This window comes from Macaca mulatta, chromosome 1 (genome assembly GCF_049350105.2).
Source record: "Macaca mulatta isolate MMU2019108-1 chromosome 1, T2T-MMU8v2.0, whole genome shotgun sequence".
NCBI classification, from domain to species: domain Eukaryota; kingdom Metazoa; phylum Chordata; class Mammalia; order Primates; family Cercopithecidae; genus Macaca; species Macaca mulatta.
Window position 1 is genome coordinate 149,443,943 of NC_133406.1, and position 18,636 is coordinate 149,462,578.

The 18,636-nt window shown below is 45.2% G+C and overlaps 1 long non-coding RNA gene across 1 annotated transcript in view; it reads right to left on the reverse strand.

The window, feature by feature from the left end:
• LOC144338435 (uncharacterized) overlaps positions 1 to 14,247 on the reverse strand; it is a 28,742-nt gene extending 14,495 nt beyond the window's left edge. The window contains exons 1-2 of the long non-coding RNA XR_013412564.1: positions 13,998 to 14,247; positions 12,635 to 12,713 (exon numbers count right to left, since the gene is read on the reverse strand). This is a non-coding gene — a long non-coding RNA (uncharacterized LOC144338435). The remainder of the gene's footprint in view (positions 1 to 12,634; positions 12,714 to 13,997) is intronic.
• Positions 14,248 to 18,636: the final 4,389 nt, after the last annotated feature.

Below are 18,636 nucleotides of genomic sequence, written 5' to 3' on the forward strand. Positions count from 1 at the left end.
TTACTTTCTGAAGTCCTTTTTCTACAAAGGAACTTTTATCAGTATACAAGTTGAGGTCAGGATCAGTCAAGGGAACCTCTAGAAGGTCCCCTCGAGCGGCGTAGGTTTGAGCAATTACTTATTGACAATTATGTTCTAACTTTTATTCATTGTCTGGAAGAAATGTGGCTGTGTTAAGAGTTGCACAAGTGTGCAGTTGCAGCACTGGCCCTTCAAGTAATAGAGCCTGATATTTAAGTAAACGGTTGTCTGACAGCCACAAGTCTTCTTTAGCAGTGAGTATGCCATTCACATCATTAGATGTCCACACAGTAAGATCTCTTCCCTGTATCATTTTAACTTTTCAGATACTAAGACTGCTACTGCCACCACTACCTGTAAACAATGAGGCTAAGCCTTTGCCACCACATCAATTTCCTGACTTACGTATGCCACGGGTTGCAAGCTCGTCATCCCTTGGACCTGTGTAAGGACTCCTAGAGTTATTCCTGTTTTTTCTGTGACATATAAAGAAAAGTCTTGCCCTGTTGGCAACCTTAACACTGGGGCTTGGGTTAGGGCCTTCTTTAGGGCCTAGAAAGCTGCTTCTGCTTCAGGTGTCCATCTTACTAAATGGGTATTGGCTTTCTGAGTTTCCTTAATTAGTGTATATAATGGCCTCCCCAGGGAATATTTCTTAGAATGTGTGTTTTTTTTTTTTTTTCTTGTAGAGCCTACTAGACCTAAAATAGCCTCCAAATACACACATGCATGTATGTCAGTGGCTTCCTACGGGCCTTACTGACAAACACTCTTCCTTCATACACTGACCGCATGAAAGGGAATACCTGGTCCCCATTGTTCTTGACAAGGCTGTAGGGACCCCACGCTATTTGGTTGTTCTAAGTGTGTTGCCAAGGCCACTACCATGAACAACTTTGGGCAGCAACTCCAAGTCTTGTCCTGGTCTTGTCCAAGGTAACCTGGAGCCAGGAAAATGCATGCCAGGATTTTGGGATTTGTCCCACTATTGGCCATCTTGCCCTGAAAGAAGCTGCTGGAGCAATTAAAAATCAAACAAAAGAGAGGCCATGCACACACACCTCCCTACCTCAAGGAAAAGGAACCCCATGGGGAAAATAAAATTTAGGAGGTTTATTGAACCCACTGTAGAGCTGATCCAGAATTTAAATTGATTCCATAATTTATTGCATTTTAATTAGCAATCACAGGAGACCAAGAATTGTTTACTCTCTTGTTAGGAGCTCTAGCTGGAAACAAATACCAGTGAGTCTTAATAAGGATGAGTTATATTTACTATTTTCCATTTTACAGCCTTGTTATAATCATCACAAGAAGAGATTCATTTAGTGCTCATCTGTTCTTGGTATGACATTTGTTGACCACTAGGGTGACATAAAGTCAGAACATACCCCAGAAGCCAAGCAAGAGCCCCTCTAGCCCTATCCCACCCCATGGTTGCTCCTGCATTGTTTTCAATAATATAATTTAATGTGGAAATATTTCTAGCTTAGATTAGATAACATGAGTTCCCATGTGCCACTGTCACCCAAAATGCATCCATCTGACTGTTGTTGGTTATTTATTTACAAAAGAAAAATGCTACAAACAGACAGCTGTATTTATATGCACCACTCCGACTTAGAAGCACCAGCTCCATCAGGCAGCCAAGACGCTCGCTGCCTCTTGGCCACAGCGCACACCCTTCACTTAGCAGCCATCCATCCGACGTGTGATTCCACTTGCTTGCTTTCATTCTGCATTGTTGTTTTGGGGGTTTATGTAATATTAATTCTTTTTAATGACAGTTCTCCAGGGCCAGAGCTTTTGGGACTTCTAAACAGCTCTTGTTATTTTACGTAAGCAGGAAGAATCCTGCACTTCTACTTGTGGGTTGGGACTCTCCGGAGTAATGCGTTTCCCTGGGAGCATTCTGGGTTCCTATTTCTTGCTAGGAACATTATCAAGTACTTTTTAAGTACCACTGCATACTGTTCCAGCGATTCCCATCAGTCATCCCAATTCTCCCTCTTGAATCGGGCTCCCAGCAGGTCAGGAAGCTCATTATCTCAAGTCTAAAGGATTTTTCATTGAATGAGGAAGGAGGACTAGATTCCAAAAGGCCATCCTCACAAAAGGGATGCTTTGTGTAACCTGAATACACATTCTCTTTTGAGACTTTTCATTGAAAATGGACTTTTTTCCCCGAAAAGCAGGTAGAGTAGGTGCCATTGTTTATTTACTCCTCTTTTTCTTTTTTAACCTAGTTTTTCTGCTTAGCCACAGAGGTACCAATCCTATGCTGGAGTTTTAATTAAACCTTGCTCTCTATTAAAAAGCTCCTATTGTCCTTTTCATTTAAATAGGATTCTTCTTAGATCTTTAACAAGACCACGGAGGAGTAATAAATCTAAGTAATTGTCCTTATTAAGAGGAGATTATTCTCACAAGACTATAACAGTCACCAAAGTAACTAAAGCCATTTCCAGATAGCACTTAGAGTATTCTCCTCCTACCCAAATACAAAAATGCCTCGTTAGTCACTTTCTTTGGTGCTCAAATTAAATTAGATGGCATTCTGTTTATTTTTCATATCTTTTGCTAACAGAAGGGGATTTGCCTTTTGATGGCATTAATCAGGAAACCTCAAGTCCAACTACACTGAGTCCATGGGATGGAGACGACCCCTCCCTCCCTTCTTTCCTTCTTCTTTCCTTCCTTCCTTGCTTTTACAACTGATGACTGAGTTCCTGCCAGGCATTCTGCTAGGCATTAGTGGCTCCAAGATAAAAAACCTAGTCCCTTGGATGGTATATCATATGTTCATCTAATCTTTACTAAACATCTTCCATGTGCAAGGCACTGTAGTAGGTGCTGAGTTTTCAGAGGGGAAAAGCCCACCTTCTTGGAACTTAAAATGTAGCAGGAATTTAGACATTAACCCAATAATTACATAATCGACTACAACCATGGTGAAAAGTTATGAAAGAGAGGCCAGGGTACTATGCAAGCGTGTTCCAGAGAGTTAGAAGCAGTCCACCAGAATTACCCACTTAGTTTATTCCATTACAGATGCAGACCTCTGCTTTCCTGTCTTACAGGGGAAGCTTTCCCATTTCCAGGGAAGCTTTCCCATTTCCCAAGTTCTTATGTAGTCAGTGGCTCCTGATGTTTTCAGTTTTTATTTAAAATCCATGTTCTAAATAAGCCTCCCTTAGAGAAAGCCAACCTAACATTTCTAGAATAGAGTTGTCAAACAATAACAACAATAACAAAAACTGGTAGCAAACTCAAGCATCCCTTAAAGTTTAAGAAGTACCTTACAGAAGTGCCTGCCAAGAAATGGACTCCCTAAGGAGCTTGGGGAGGGGGGTTTAAGCCAAAATGAGAAAGTATTGTGTGTCAATCTTATTGGCTTCAGAGTTTGTCTTCAGATCTTGAGGGCATAGTTGGCATCAGCTTAGCTCTTATAAACACTTCATGTTGAGTGTTCTGTGATGTTTGGGAATTGCTAGTAAGAACTGACACATTTGTTGCTCCCCAGATTGCCAGTAACATAGAACTTTTGGGTATTACTTGCAAAATTCATTTTTAGGGCACAAAAGAGAAGCAACCTGAAGCTGTGCAGAGATGAAAATTGGAATCTTGCAATTTGAGATGGAAAATTTCGGATTATATGACAATAGAAAAAATTAGCTCTCTTTTCACGCATCCAACAAGTCAGAAAGTTTTCTTGAAGAACAATATCAGCAGCCCATCTGCTGGGAAGCCTTGACTGGTGGACTTCATGGCCTTTGCAAATTGTCCATGAGCTACGTTGGACTTCAGCCTTGTGGATTCAGAACTTAGACAATGTACCAAGAGTAGATCCACTTTTCTGAGAGAGACCCATTAGCTAAGTAGTGAGATTGAAGGATAAAAGCACTATGCCAGGGTACTAATTAGCAATGAGAAGTAACTGTCAAAGGGGCTGAAATGCTCCAAAGTCTACATGACCAGCACATTATTTTCCTGAAGCCCACTCCAAGTCATGATCAGAAGACTCCTGGGGAAGTGTATCATCAGAAAAAGAAGAGTTAGATGACTTGAATATTTAGTGAAATAAAACTAATACCACTCAGTCCTTCCATTTAGCGACAGAACTAACTGGGGCTAGAAGACTGGAACTCAACTGGCCTTACCCCTCCACATTCATCTTCACATTAAGGATACTTTTGCCAATGAGAGGGAGTGACTCCGTTTGTTGAGTGTGACCTCTTTTAACCTCCTTTAAGTGAATCTTCCCCAAATGGCACTTTGCTATTCACAATAAAGTAATCAAGAGAGCATTCTCAGGAAAACATTTTTGAAGTCTTAAAAGTAAGGCTACTTCCTCTTTACCAAGGGATGCTTAAAAACAAAATCCTCATCTTATACATGAGCATATATGATAACCATTTATAATTAAGAATCAGTAATTAAGTAGGGACCAGAACCATGACCTCAATAGGGTGGGATTCTCTTCCCTGATTTCCCACGGCCTCTGGGATCCAGCCGCAATTCCTTTGCACTGGGATTCAATGCACTTTGCTTATGCCACTAGCACATGCCCTGGTACTTCTTCTTCCTCTAGGCTGCCAAAGCTGACTAGCTTTTCTTATAATGGGCATGTTCTTCCTTTATCTATGTTACCTCTTCCCTGGATTGCTAATGGGGTTTTAGAGGCCCTGGAGCCATTTTGCCTTCATCAAGAAACTTTGCTTCTTTCCGATATTGGTCTTGTTGTTTGGCTTTCAAAGGGCAGTCTTATTTCTGGTTCTCAGGGAAGCAGGGTGAGGTGAGGGAGTACCTTACTAAAGCCCCAAGTACACAAATAAGGGCGCCATCATCATAGCATACTTGAAACTACAAAAGGAGTTGGACTTTCACAGTTACCAGTATACAGCACAAGTGTGAAAACACATGCACACACACTTCCTCTTTGTAGGCTCTGCTTCGAGATCTCTAGTAGCAAAATTCTTTTGAATGAAAATGTAATGACCCAAAGTAACAAAGAGAAATATCTGTATTTTCCCTTAAGCTTAACAGAGTTCATTATTATAACTTTCTCTCTCTTCTTTTTTTGAGACAGAGTCTCACTCTGTCACTCAGGCTGGGGACAGTGGCACGACCACAGCTCACTGCAGCCTCGACTTCCCCCACCTCAGGCAGTCCTCCCACTTCAAGCCTCCTGAGTAGCTGGGACTACAGGTGCATGCCACCATGCCCTGCTAATTTTTGTAGTTTTGTGTAAACAGGGTTTCATCATGTTCTCCAGGCTGGTCGTGAACTCCTGGGCTCAAGAGATCAGCCAGTCTTGGCCTCCCAAACTGTTAGGATTACAGGTGTGAGCCACCACACTTAGCTATTATAACTTTTTCTAAAACGACTTAATACAACAGATCTTTAGTGACAAATAATCGTAAATAATGATCAGAAAACTTAAGATTAACCCACAACTCAAGTTATGCCATATCCTCTGGGCTTATTTGTGTTTCCACAGAATAATAGGGTGGCTTTGACTTCCTTATTAGTTAGTTCCCTTTACAGAACTCTTGCTGCTTATGTTGTTGCATTTCTTGCATTATTAGTATCCATTTCTTGACAAATGAAGAGGCTGCCCCTCATACATTCCTATCCCACTGTACAGGGTTGTCCTGTGGCTCTGGGCAGGAAGTGAATCACGCAGGACACCTGTGCTAAAGGGGCTCTGATTTAATGATGCTGGACATAGAAAACAAAAGGCCTGGTAAATGGAAGAGAAAATCTCTAGAAAGTATGAAAATTGATCTTTGAGCTTTAAAATTGTCCCCAGCAGAAATGGGTCCCTACTGTGTGTAGCAGAGACTGCTGGTGTTCACTGAGACCGCAGGCTCCTCTGTTCCCAGCCTCCTTGCAGTTGGGAGGGGCAGCATGACTAGGTTCTATCCAATGTGGGCAGAGCATGTACTTCAAGGCTTGGCCCCTAAAATGCCCTGCAAGCTCTTTTGTGGTCCCTCTCTTTGCCAGCTGTGTTCCTGGAGCAAAGGACCCTGAGAAGTCAGAACCACATGCCATGTCAGGAACTGAACCCCTGAATTCATGACTTAAAGTTGCCTGACCTGTGACATTCACATGGGACCTTGTGTGAATGAAGAATAGCTTTTATTGTGTTAAGTCACTAAGGTTTTGCAGTTGTTTCTTGCCATGCTTAGCCCAGCCTCGCCTGAGGGTAGGCAAGCCCAGTGAGTCAGCATGCTGCCAGCACTCCATGGAGTCCATCCCCAGGTGCCTCTGTCCTCTTTGTTCTGATGCATGAACACAGGATGCACGCACCACCCAGGACGTTTTCACTCTGGGGATCCAGCCAGCTCCATACTTTCTAGTACATTTGTAAATGATTTTCTTATTGAATAAATATTCCAGATGGAAAAGCCCATCAGACCCACTATTGTGCCCAAACTTACCACTGTTGGTGGACACAAATTGTAATTGTGTCCAACAGTGGACACAAATAAACAACTTTGTCCATAGCTTTCTCCTAAAAGGCATTTTTCCACAGCCCAAAGACCCCAAGAATTCTTTAGATATCCACGTAGGAAAGGAAAGCCCATCTAGGATCCCGCTAGACGTGAACAGAGTCTGTGGCTCCATTCCCAGCATTCTCTGGAGTTTAGCTTGAGAAAATAATAAGAATCCTATAGGATCAGTGATCTCACTCATTTGGACTACAGTAAATCTCTTCTATATTACTGCTCAGCCTCTGAGAATATTACATTGGGTCTCATTTTATTAAAGAATGTCATGCATGCCCAGAAGTCGCTATTTAATTTTTAGCTGCAAGATACAATTTTGAAAAACCATTATCTAGAAAGTGCAATAATCAAACAATGTAATCATGAATGTTAAACCTCCTTGGAATATTATTTTAAATGCTTGCCAGCTGGAAGCAAAAGTTGACAAGGAAGTATCTGACTTGGTTGGCTTTGTAATTTGTCAAAGCATCTACACTTTCCAATATGATATATTTGTTAAGATATGTTTTTTTCCTCTGCATGATTGTTTTGAAACTATCAAAGAATACAAAATCCTTAAACAAGGAAGACAGCTTTGCATTTTCTATTTGTTCCAGCCTAAGATTTAGGATTAAATCACTTTAAGAGATAGAATTGAATCCTTTCTCAGAGGAGCCAGACGGTCCACATACATCATCAATTGCCTCTGAGCTTTCTGGCTGCTCTGTGAGATCAGACTCATAAATTCTGTGGCATATGGAAAACATCAGAAAGCCACGGCATGCATTTTAAGAGAACCCAGCAAGTTGGACTTACGCTGTCATGAAAGATTCCTGGCAATTTCCCCATTTTTCCCATCACTCAACATTGAATCTCCACAGAAAGGGTCGATTGGATATTTGGCCCATGACTGGGAGTCTGGGGGGCGATCCAGCTATCTGGCGAATGTGCCACCCTCCCTGCCTAAGGGGGCCCAGCAAGTCTATGCATCACTGAGCAGTTCCCCAGGAAGGACATCTTTTTTTTGTGGGGGGGAGGGGTGGGGCTCTGAACTTTGGTTCAAGAAAGTTCTGCAATCAGTGAACTCCCCATTTCATTCCTACACACTTCCCACCTACCTCTCTCTCAGCACTTGTTTCACTGTACTATAACTTACAGATCTGTCTTCACTACTGGGCATTGAACTTCTGGAGTGTGCTTCTCTTAGCACTTTGAATGGCTAAATATCAATGTCTGCTCCTTAAAAGGAAGACTGGAAGCAGGATCGTCATGCTTCCTTCCTCCCCAATGCCATCTCTAAGGAGTCCTCGATGGACCCGGAAGGGGTGGTGATGTTCAGCCTAGGCCTTATTGTCTTTGTATGACCTGAATTCGGCACTTATTCAGGCACTTGAGATGAATGAGTGAACGTCCACCTGCTTGGGGAGCCTGGGGATGGAACAGGGAATGATTTTAATTCCTGGCTTGTCTTATTCACACTACCGTCTACCTTCAAAACCTTAGGCAAGATATTGAACCTTTCTTTAAGTTTTTTTTTGTCTATGAAATGGGAATTATAGTGTTGCCTACCTCATAGGATGTGATGAATAGTGAATGGTGTATATATCTATTATATAAACTAAAAGCTAAAATGATAGCTTGCACTAGTAAGAGCTCAATACGTCTTAGCTAACAAAGTGAGTTCTCAAAAAATACGAGCTGTCCTTACTAGACATAATAATGCCTTTCCAAATGGCCCACTCCATTGAACTTCCTTCTACAGCCTAAGTCTCTGTGTAAAAAAGTGATGATTATTGGGTTTACTTAGAGGAGCTATTTGCTGGGGCCTCAGGGATTCTGGTAAAGTAAATAGGGATTTTTTTTTTTCTGGGAGTGTGCTTCCCTTAGCACTTTGAATGACTGTATCAATGTCTGCTCCTTAAAAGGAAAACTGGAAACAGGACCTTCATGCTTCTTTCCACCCCAATGCCACCTCTAAGGAGTCCTTGATGGACCCTGGAAAAGGTGGTGATGTCTGGATCTGGCTTTGGACAGCGCTTCAGGTTCTAATGTCATTGAAAGTCTACAGACCCAGGAAGGACTTTGAAGGGCACAGGGAGCCACGGCCCTGGAAAGCAACAAGCCCTGCCCTGTGCAGATGGTGGGGAGAAGACTTGGTCACCATCCAAGGCCCCCTATTGACTTTGGAGGCATAAACTATAGAGCTTTAAACATTTCTAGGCAAAAGGGTAAGGGCATGTTTGAGAGAATGGACATGGGCATGGGTTGGGGGGCAGATAGATGTGCAAAACTGCCCCAGTCCTGATGGCAGGTGTCTCCATCCTCAGACCTGCCTTGCCCTCTGAGCAGGGGCTGTGAGCTGGGGAAGCAACTATCTGAGTATTGTCTGCAGGAGATGGGGAACGGAAGAGTAAGAAAGAATGAGACACCCTAGAGCCATTTCCCTGGAGACTCCCGAAATCCAGAGGCCCTCACCCGCAAAGGAAGCGATTGTGTGATGTTGGTCCTGAATCCATAGGCAGGTGACAAAGGAGCAAGTTCTAGCTCTCTGTCTATCTGTTTGGGGCCTTGGGTGGTCACCTAGCCTTGCCTTAGCCCCTCCTCCTGTAAAATGAAGCTAATACAGCTATGTCACAGAGCCATTGTCAGTCTCTAATGAAGTAAGGCTTGGGATGTGTTCTGAGATCTATAATGTGATAAATTAATAGCAAGCATTTTACATATAATAATTGTACTTATGATTTAAAGACTCCTGGGATAGAACTGAACTAGGTTTTGTCTCGGGGGCTAGCTGCTGTGGTAGCGATGGTAGAATGAGTCCCATGAGGTTGGATGCCCCTGTCCAAACTGGCCTCTCTCCCTCATCTTTCCTCCACAGCCTGGATAAGATTAGCAGTAAAGGAGAGTGGTTGTATGGAAGCCAGAGACCTGCATTTGAATCCTGTCCCGGTCACTGACTAGCTTCATGGCCTCAGGTAAGAAATTTAAATTTTCTGTATCCATTTCCTTGTTTGTAAAATGGGATGATATTGTTGCCTACCTTGTAGGATGTTGTAAACACTGAATGATTTAATGTATGTATTATTGTTTAAAATGATAGCTAACAAAGTGAGCACTCAGAAACTGTGAGCTGGGTTTATCAATCATGGTAATGTCATTCCAAATGGCCCAACTCCATTGACCTCTCTGCTCACTCAAAGAATACTGGGTCTGCTGGGTTTGGTGGTGCATGCCTGTAATCCCAGCTGCTCAGGAGACTGATGTGGGAAGATCACTTCAGGCCAGGAGTTCGAGACCAGCCAGGGCAAAAGAGAACCCCGTCTCTTAAAAAAGACACACAACACAACACACACACACATGTGCACACACATACTATATACATGTATATATACACATATATATGAATATATACATATATTCTTTGTGTGTCTACACACACACACAGATTACACACACACACACACACACACACACACACACACAGAACACTGGGTCCTTTCCACCCTGGCAGGTCAACCAGGAAGCCAGAAGAAAAAAAAAATTAGAAATCTCTGAAGAATGAAAATGTCTTTTGAGGGGAGAGGTTACACACCATGAGTAGTTATATGATTTACTAGGAATCCAGTAGATCCACAATTGGGGCTGTTCCCTCATGGTCCGATTTGACTTCCTATAGAGGAAGGCCCTCAGGGAGGCACCACCTTAGTTCAGTAGGACCTGCTCTCTTCTTCAGTTTCTCCAATGCTACTGCCAGTGAGAATCACACACTTTAAGACTGGGAAGGACCCTACAACATCACTCAGGCCAATGAATCATGAGGTCCAGGGGAAAGACAGTTGACCGAGGGAGTTCTGTTCTTGAGAGGCAAAATCCACTACCTGCCTCCCAGAGCCAAATGCAGACAATGCAGCTCTGTGCTGCATAAGGGAGGACTGAGGATGTATTCCAGCAGTTCCGTGACACTCCTGGAGCATCTACCAACCTACCACAGTCCTGTGCCACTAAGAACCTCACGGTTTAGTAGAGGGAGGCCCACGGTGAACATCGTCTCAACACAGTGTGGTTAGAGCCATGTTTTGGGTATTCACAGGGTTGTGGGGAAGCAAAGGGCAAGGGCACCAAGCCAGTCCTGGGTTATGTGTGGAAGGTGCTCTCCAGGAGTTGGTGACACTTGAGCTAAGATTGAAAGGAGGAAGAGAAGTAAATCTAGGAGAGAAAAATGAAAAGACCCTCCAGGTAAGAGTAGAGAGAGTTAACGAGCAGATCAGTGTGGATGGGGGCTAAGGTGCCAGAGAGAGGGGAGAGTGACGAGGCCAGAGAGACCAGGAGCCAGGGTGCAGGGCTTATGTTCCTGAATGGAACAGGACTTTAGCTTGGATAATGGGAGCCACCAGTAGGGTTTTCCGCAGAGGAACTGTGTAAATGTGCAGACACTTGGGGGCTGACTGGGAGAGGATGGATTGGAGTGGACAGACCTGGAAGACGTTCAACTGGCTTCCCTGAGTGACGCCTGGGTTTACCACTTCCTTAGTGAACAACAGGGCTTCCTAGAGACCGAGGGCAACAGGCTCACAATGACATTCCACATGTGCCACCAAATATCTACCCCTCACCCTGTGGTAACTGTCCTTAATTATCCGGGTATTCCCTCACCCCAACACAGCCCATGTACTCATGGGGGACACTTTACTGCACCCAATGGGGATGAGGCTTACGCTTAAGTGAATGAGCACAACTGTATCCCTCTGGTCATAGTATTTGCTTTAAAAATGGTCAAGTGGCCAGGTGCAGTGGCTCATGCCTGTAATCCCAGCACTTTGGGAGGCCTAGGCAGGTGGATCACCTGAGGTCAGAAGCTCAAGACCAGCCTGGCCAACATGGCAAAACCCCGTCTCTACTAAAAATACAAAAATTAGCTGGGCATGATAGTGCGCACCTGTAATCCCAGCTACTCAGGAGGCCAAGGCAGGAGAATCTCTTGAACCCGGGAGGCGGAGGTTGCAGTGAGCTGAGATCATGCCACTGCACTCCAACTCCAGCCTGAGTGACAGAGTCTCAAAAAAACAAAAAACAAAAAATGAGTGGTCAAGTGATTCCATTCAGGCCACTGAGACTCATGGCAACATTTTGCTGGGGGCTCTAGAAAGTGAAATGTGCAGATGTGAGGCTGGGAACTGCTGCAGCTATTTTCCATCATGAGGGAAGGCAGGCCTAGGACAAAGCTGGCCCATGGATAGCAGAAAACATCAGAAAAATGGTTTGAGGCCCTGACGATGGGGTGAATCAAATGGGATCAAAATGGGATCTCCCTCCCCACAGAACAGACCTCTGGACTTTTCAGTCACAGGAACCAATATACCCCCTTTGTTTTCTAAAACTGTTTTTCTTGCTTGCAAAAGCTCAGAGCTCAGGGGCAATAATGTCTCCCCTAGATCACAGTGGTTGGAACTGACCAGTTCTAAACAGCTCAAAAACAAAACCACAGGGTTTTCCTGACATTATTTTAGAAAACTTAAAAGTTGTTTTTAATGAAAACCATTTTTCAAAGCTCTTTGCTCTATGGGACTTGCCTCCCAAATCCACTTCCTTTCTGGGTCCCCCTAAAGCAGTGGTGCGCTGCCACCTGCTGGCTGCAAAGCAGAATGTGCTCTAGAAAGCAGATGGCGCGCATTAATGCCGAAAAAGGCGTTAGAGGTCAGCGTGGGGAATACAATTAAGGGGAAATTCGTTCTCTGCTAATGTATATTGTTGAGCTGTTTGAATTTTGATTGGGAGTTTTATTTTTAAAAATAAAATAGGGACAGTCACTTTCACAAATATAATATTGCATATCTTGTGGCATTTGTTTATTATACTTGGTTATATTCATCAATACCTGACATTTCCTTGAAAAGCAACAACTGCAACGACCACCACAAAAAAGCCCTCCTTTCTCTCTCTGCACAAGCACATCTGGAAGCACACATGCACGTATTTTGCCTCTACTAACTCTGCCTGAAGCAGCAACCACCTCCCCTTAACTCCGTTTCTGGGGCAGTCGGCCAGCCCATTTCTTACCTGTCAGATTTTCTAGGCAGAAGTCTGACCTGAGTCCAGTGTCTTTTTATTCAGGAAAAACTTACCAAGCTTTCCAAGTATTCTCCTTAGAGTCTCTCTCCAGACTTCATGCAGGGCGCTGCCACAGATCCCCTCCTACCAACCCTGGGAGAGAGGGGATTTAACAGCTTCTCACTTTAAAAATTCTCTTTGCAAATCCTCTTTGCCTTTTCCTAATGGTTCAGGAATTTAAAAGGTGTTTACCCTGTTCTTAATACTACTTTGAAATTTCTGCACAGTAGCCCCTTCGGAATTTAGCATTTATTGTATTCATGCCTCAACCAAAACTAAAATAATAAAAATCCCGTCGAGTGCTGTTACAAATTCCCTCCTGGCCTCCATTTGAGGTAGACCTGCCCAGAGCCAGGGTAGCAGTAGCCTCAGTCTACCAGCAGGTGGCGCCCAAACAAGCCTTATTGCCATTGCTCCATCTGGGACTGAGCTTGGTGCCAGACAATCACCCCTCCGCACAAAAGCCTCCCGCCACTACAACCCCCCTTCAGTCTGCTAAGGTGTGACTTAGATGCTTCCTGGACTTTGGCTTCTGTTACCGGTAAGCCCTGACATACCTGCCCAGCTCCAGCGGGCCCCTCCTCCAGGGATCTTTCCCTATGTTGCCCCAAATTCAACCCACCAGCTGGGGGCTGACCTGGCTGCCCTCTTCCCTCCTGGATGTCCACAGCCATGCTCCTCTCTGCATGACCATGCTCTCTCGAACCAGGCTTGAATTTTCCAGATCTCTCTAGACACAGCATTGTGGACTGACAGCCCACCTCACGGAGTTCACCATATAGCCAGGCCGGCTTTCCCTGGCCCCTTTCTACCTAGTCCAGGACCCTCTTACCCGCTGAGGCGGCGTTGAGGCTGCTCCCCCACATCCACGGTACATGTGCATTTGTATTCTGGAGCTGACAAGGCCAAATATGATCTGGTCCTGTTCTAACATCATCTCATCTGCCCGTCTCAGCCTTCATCTCCACTGTGCATGTTGGGAGAACCTCCAGTCTCTCGTAAAAGCCCACTCTCTCACTATTTCAATATTCTTCTATTTTAGTCCATTCAGCAGCCATGTGGTACCTGGCAGTTTCCTCCAGTCCAATTCCCAGTGGAGTGTCTGTGCTAAGGTTTCTGAGGCCCGCCAAGCCCATGAAGGTACCCGGGCCCAGCCACAGCTGCCATCTCCCTCAGAGTCCACCTACATCGTGTGATATCACCTTCACTGAGCCACAGCTCTGGGCACCGAGGGCTCAATGACATCGGTGGGCCCCTCTTGCCTGTTCTGTGTGGCCAGAATGTCCTTCCCCATTTTGTCCCTCTGTCATCCTTTAGGAATCAGCATTGATGGCCTTCTCTGTGAACCTGCTCCTGTATTTGGAACAGGAGACTCACCTGGATTGAAGGTGTGGTGCCTTCACCCAGGTCCTGCAGCTCCTCTGGCCCAGCCTCCTCAAGAGCTCCTGTCTCTCAAGCCCACATTGATCCCCTCTGAGCTGGCTACACCAAGGCTCTTTGCATCCTTCTGCCCATGGGGTTTAGAGTAAAGTGTACCTGGGCTCAAACCCTGGCTTCTCTACCTATTAACTCTGCGTGACTTTGGGGAAGTTACTAAACCTCTCTGAGCTTCTGCCCTCTTTGTAAAATGGGGTTGATAACAGCATCTGCCCCATAGGTTTGCTGTGAGGCTCCAGTGAGACTGACGGTGCACATAAAACAATTACTAAAGGCGTGGCAGAGATTTCGCATTCCATAAAGGGCAGCTCTTGCTAACCGCAAAAACCAAGGCTGCTCCCAACATTGCTCTCATCAGAGTAGGAGGTGCCTTTGAAACAGGAACTAACTTCCTCAACTTTATGTGCCCACCTAGGATGGTGCTTGATACACAATGGGGACTCAAATATCTATTGAGCTGAAATATTTGATAGCACTATGTTCTCTCTTCTCATTTAGGTTTTATCTTTCTTGAGGATAAAAATTACATGTCTTTTGTATACTGACTTTTTAATTTTGGTAAAATATACATAACGTAAAAGTTAACCATTTTCACTGATTTTAACTGCACAATTCAGTGGCATTAAGTCCGCGCACATTGTTGTACATCCATGTGGTATTTTTTAAAACATCCACAGCAGTCAGCGCAGGAGCAGGAATAGAAGCCGAACGGATATCGACTGAGTGGACATGGATAGAGAAGCCCTGCAGCAGCAGGCAGGCTTCGTTCAAACAGGGGCTGTGCCTGTCCCCCAGCACTCGGCACAGTTCCTGGACATGGCAGGTGCCCAATAAACGTGAAATGTGCCACAGCAGGAGTTGCATACTGGCAGGGAAGCGGGACGGGGCAGTGAGGCATGTTGTCTGGGGCCACACAAAGTTTTTATTTTTTAAAGTTAAAAAAAAATTGTTTTGAATAAATTGCGCTCTCACACAAAAATCTATATTTTAGTTTCTCTTGAAGAACAGAAGGCTCTAGCAGCTTTGGGCCTGCATTTTTGGACGGCAGCACTCTGCGAGCACTGAGCGCCGGTTGCCCCTTTGGATGGGATGAGTGGTCTCCAGGCCGCTGCTCTCACTGAAATGACTCCACTGCTCTCCTGAGCACTTGAGTTTCAGACCCCTGCCACAGAGTCAGATGAACAGCTGACTTCTTCCGCTGAACAGCTCAGAGCTCTTAGGAGGTCAACCAGCCACCGAGCCTCCACATCCTCGTGTGTAGAATGGGAAAAATGGCAGCTTCCTTTCTGGGTTTCTGTGGAGAGTGTTATGAGATCATGTATATCAAAGTGTGTGAGAGGCTAGGTGCTGTGGCTCATGCCTGTAATCTTAGCACTTTGGGAGGCTGAGGCAGGAGGATCACTTGAGTCCAGGAGTTTGATACCAGCCTGTGCAACACAAAAAATTGTCTCTACAAAAAGTTAAAAAAAATAGTTAAAAGTTTAAAAAAAAGGTTTTTTTTTAGTTAAAAAGTTAAAAAAAGTTAAAAAAAAAAACTTAAAAAAAAAAAATAGCCGAGTGTGATGGCGTAAGCCTGTTGTCCCAACTCCTCGAGGCAAGAAGACCGCTTGAGCTGGGAGCTGGAGGCTACAGTGAGCCCCACTGCACTGCAGACTCTGTCTCAAAAACAAAGGGGCAACACAGTGAGACTCTGTCTCAAAAACAAAGGGGCAACACAGTGAGACTCTGTCTCAAAAACAAAACAAAACAGTAACAAAAAAACACACCAAGTATGTGAGAAAATGTCAAGACCATGATACAAATGCTGGCCCTTCACCACAGGCCTGCTACCTGCAGTCTTTGTGCCTGCACTGAGGATGTATGGATTCCCCTGCCAACTGGAATCTCCAGGGTTTTTTATGTTGCATTCTCACCTGGGAAGACACCAGCACCTGGAAAAGCCAGGGTGCTGGGGCACTATCTGGTAAACACAGGCAGCTACCACGTACCTCCATCACCTGTCAGTCACCTCAGGGCTTTCGCAAAGTCCCTGCCTGGGTGTGGCACAGTTGAGAGCAAGTTCTGTGGGCACAGGCCTGCTCTCCAGTGCCCTTTCGCCTGAGCGCCCCCCACACACCGCACAGCAGCCCCACAGGTATGGGATTCCACGGTGCACATCAGTGCATAACGCACTGCGTATTTGTCACACCTTAAGCCAACTCCTAAGGGTGGGGTTTTTGGCATCAGAACACCACCAGTTCCCTCCCCTGCCTCCTTCTCTCACTCTCCCTGCCCTTCCGTTCCCTTCCCAGGCTAAATTTCCATGGTACTTTTTCAGCCTCTGCTGTTAACACCATCCTTTCAAAATCTAAAGGAAATGAGGGCTCTTTCCCTTTAAGTCCTTTTTACAAACCCCTTTCTCTCAATTCACCTGAAAATTCGGGTCCACTGTGTTTCATTAGTAGCATCTTGATATCAACAAAAGAATTCAAGACAAGAAATAAATAGAAAAGTAAGTCAGGTGATTCTGTTTTGAAATAAAACAAGTTTGTATAGTAACTGGTTCCAGATTGCCTTACAGTCTAGCTTGGCAGGTAGAGATTTATTCCTGATAGCGTACCACATGTCACACTTGCTCTTCTAAGACATTTGCTTTTATCTCCAGCAGTTCCTGATGGAATAGATACAAAGAAAAGACTAGAGCCTTGTTTAAGCAGGGACTAACGTGTTTGCATCCTGACACCAGAGATCTGATCATCTGAGAGCTTCCAATCTTGGGCTTAACAGCTTTAAAGAAATCAAACATGTTAAAACAAAACAAAACAATAGAAAACAAAAGCACAGAGAAGCAGTTGCACATATTGCAATCTTTTGTGTAAAAAGCGATAACATGCCCATGATACAAGAACCAGCCACCACCTAAAACAAGATGTGCGGTTTCCCTCTTCTAGAAGCAAACTAGGCCTCCAGAAATTGAATATTAGTTTCTGAGGAAAAGCAGAGGGTCCTTTGACAGCATTTCATTGTGACAATGAACTCAGAAACTCCTCTGAGACTCGTTTTTGCCAGGAGCGGCAGCCTTCTCCCAAGCCGGGCCCTTTGGTAGCAGCGCCTGCCCTGGGCCTTTCCTTCCCTTCCTGCCTCCTTCAGGCCGCTGCCGCGCGGTCCCGAGGGCACTCCCTGGCTTAGCAAATCTTAAGTACTGGAGGCTCTTTAGCAAGTCGCACAGACCCACTACAAACTGGCTTAAACAAAACAGCACAGCCCTGAGAAACTTAACAGCACTGATGCACAGACCTTTGCTCCAGACCTGTCGTTAAGAGGAATCAGCTCCCGTCTCCTGATCTCAGTGTCTCTCAGCTCCACATCCCAGGAGAGAGATGCTGTGTGCTCCAGCTTGGATCTCATGTCCCTCCTGCTGTAGTCAGCTAAGTCCAGGTAGGAGGGTCTTATAGACATGTGGCTCTTGAAACTCATCCTGGAGTTGGGGAGGTGACCAAAGGAGCAGGTCACGGCTGGCCAGACACCCTAGGAGGAATCTGCCACTTCATACGACTTGGTTTTGATGAGTGGCTGTGGCAGTGTTACACTAGGTAGCGAATCAGACATGAACAGGGCAAGAGAGGGCCTCCCTACTCCACCAGGAGTTCCAGGTGACCATCAGGTGATGGTCAGGCAGTTGTTACACTGTCTCTCTAAAATAACTGTTGGTGGCAGCTGGCGCCAGGGCAAGGCAGTCCCCCTATAGAGAGAAAAAAAAAACCTGAACATAATCAGCAGTTTCCTGATAAGATCTCAGGAGTTGAGTGAGTGAACTCAAGTGTGCGCATTAAGAGGGGAAATGGTGGAGTTTAACCGGTATATGATCTCAGTGACATTTGGCTGGTAAGGGAAAAACACCTCAAGTTGAGCATGCACGCAACTCCAGTAAACACACTGCGCATGCTCCCCTCCCTGGCGCTGGCAGACCACTGCCATGCGGACAGCCCATCCCAAAGGAAGAGTCAGGGGAGAAGGAAGGCAAGACTCCAGAAGCATGCCAGCATATAAAATCCCAAGTTAAAAGGTCAAATTGCACACTTGTCTTTCAAGTTGCCCGGTTGGCCCTCTTCCAAGTACACGTCTCTTCCTTTCCTTCCTGCTCTAAAGCTTTTTGTTTTGTTTTGAGGCAGAGTTTCGCTCTTGTTGCCCAGGCTGGAGTGCAATGGCGCGATCTTGGCTCACCGCAACTTCCGCCACCCGGGTTCAAGAGATTCTCCTGCCTCAGCCTCGGAGTAGCTGGAATTACAGGCCTGTGCCACCACGCCCGGCTAATTTTGTATTTTTAGTAGAGATGGGGTTTCTCCATGTTGGTCAGGCTGGTCTCAAACTCCCGACCTCAGGTGTTCCACCACCCGCCTCGGCCTCCCAAAGGGCTGGGATTGCAGGCGTGAACTACTAGTAGCGCCTGGCCTCTAAAACTTTTTAATAAGCTTTCACTCCTGCTCGAATACTTGCTTCAGTCTCTCCTTCTGCCTCATGCCCCTCGGTCAAATTCTTTCTTCTGTGGAGGCAAGAATTGAGGTTGCTGCAGACCCATAAGGATTCACCGCCAGTAACA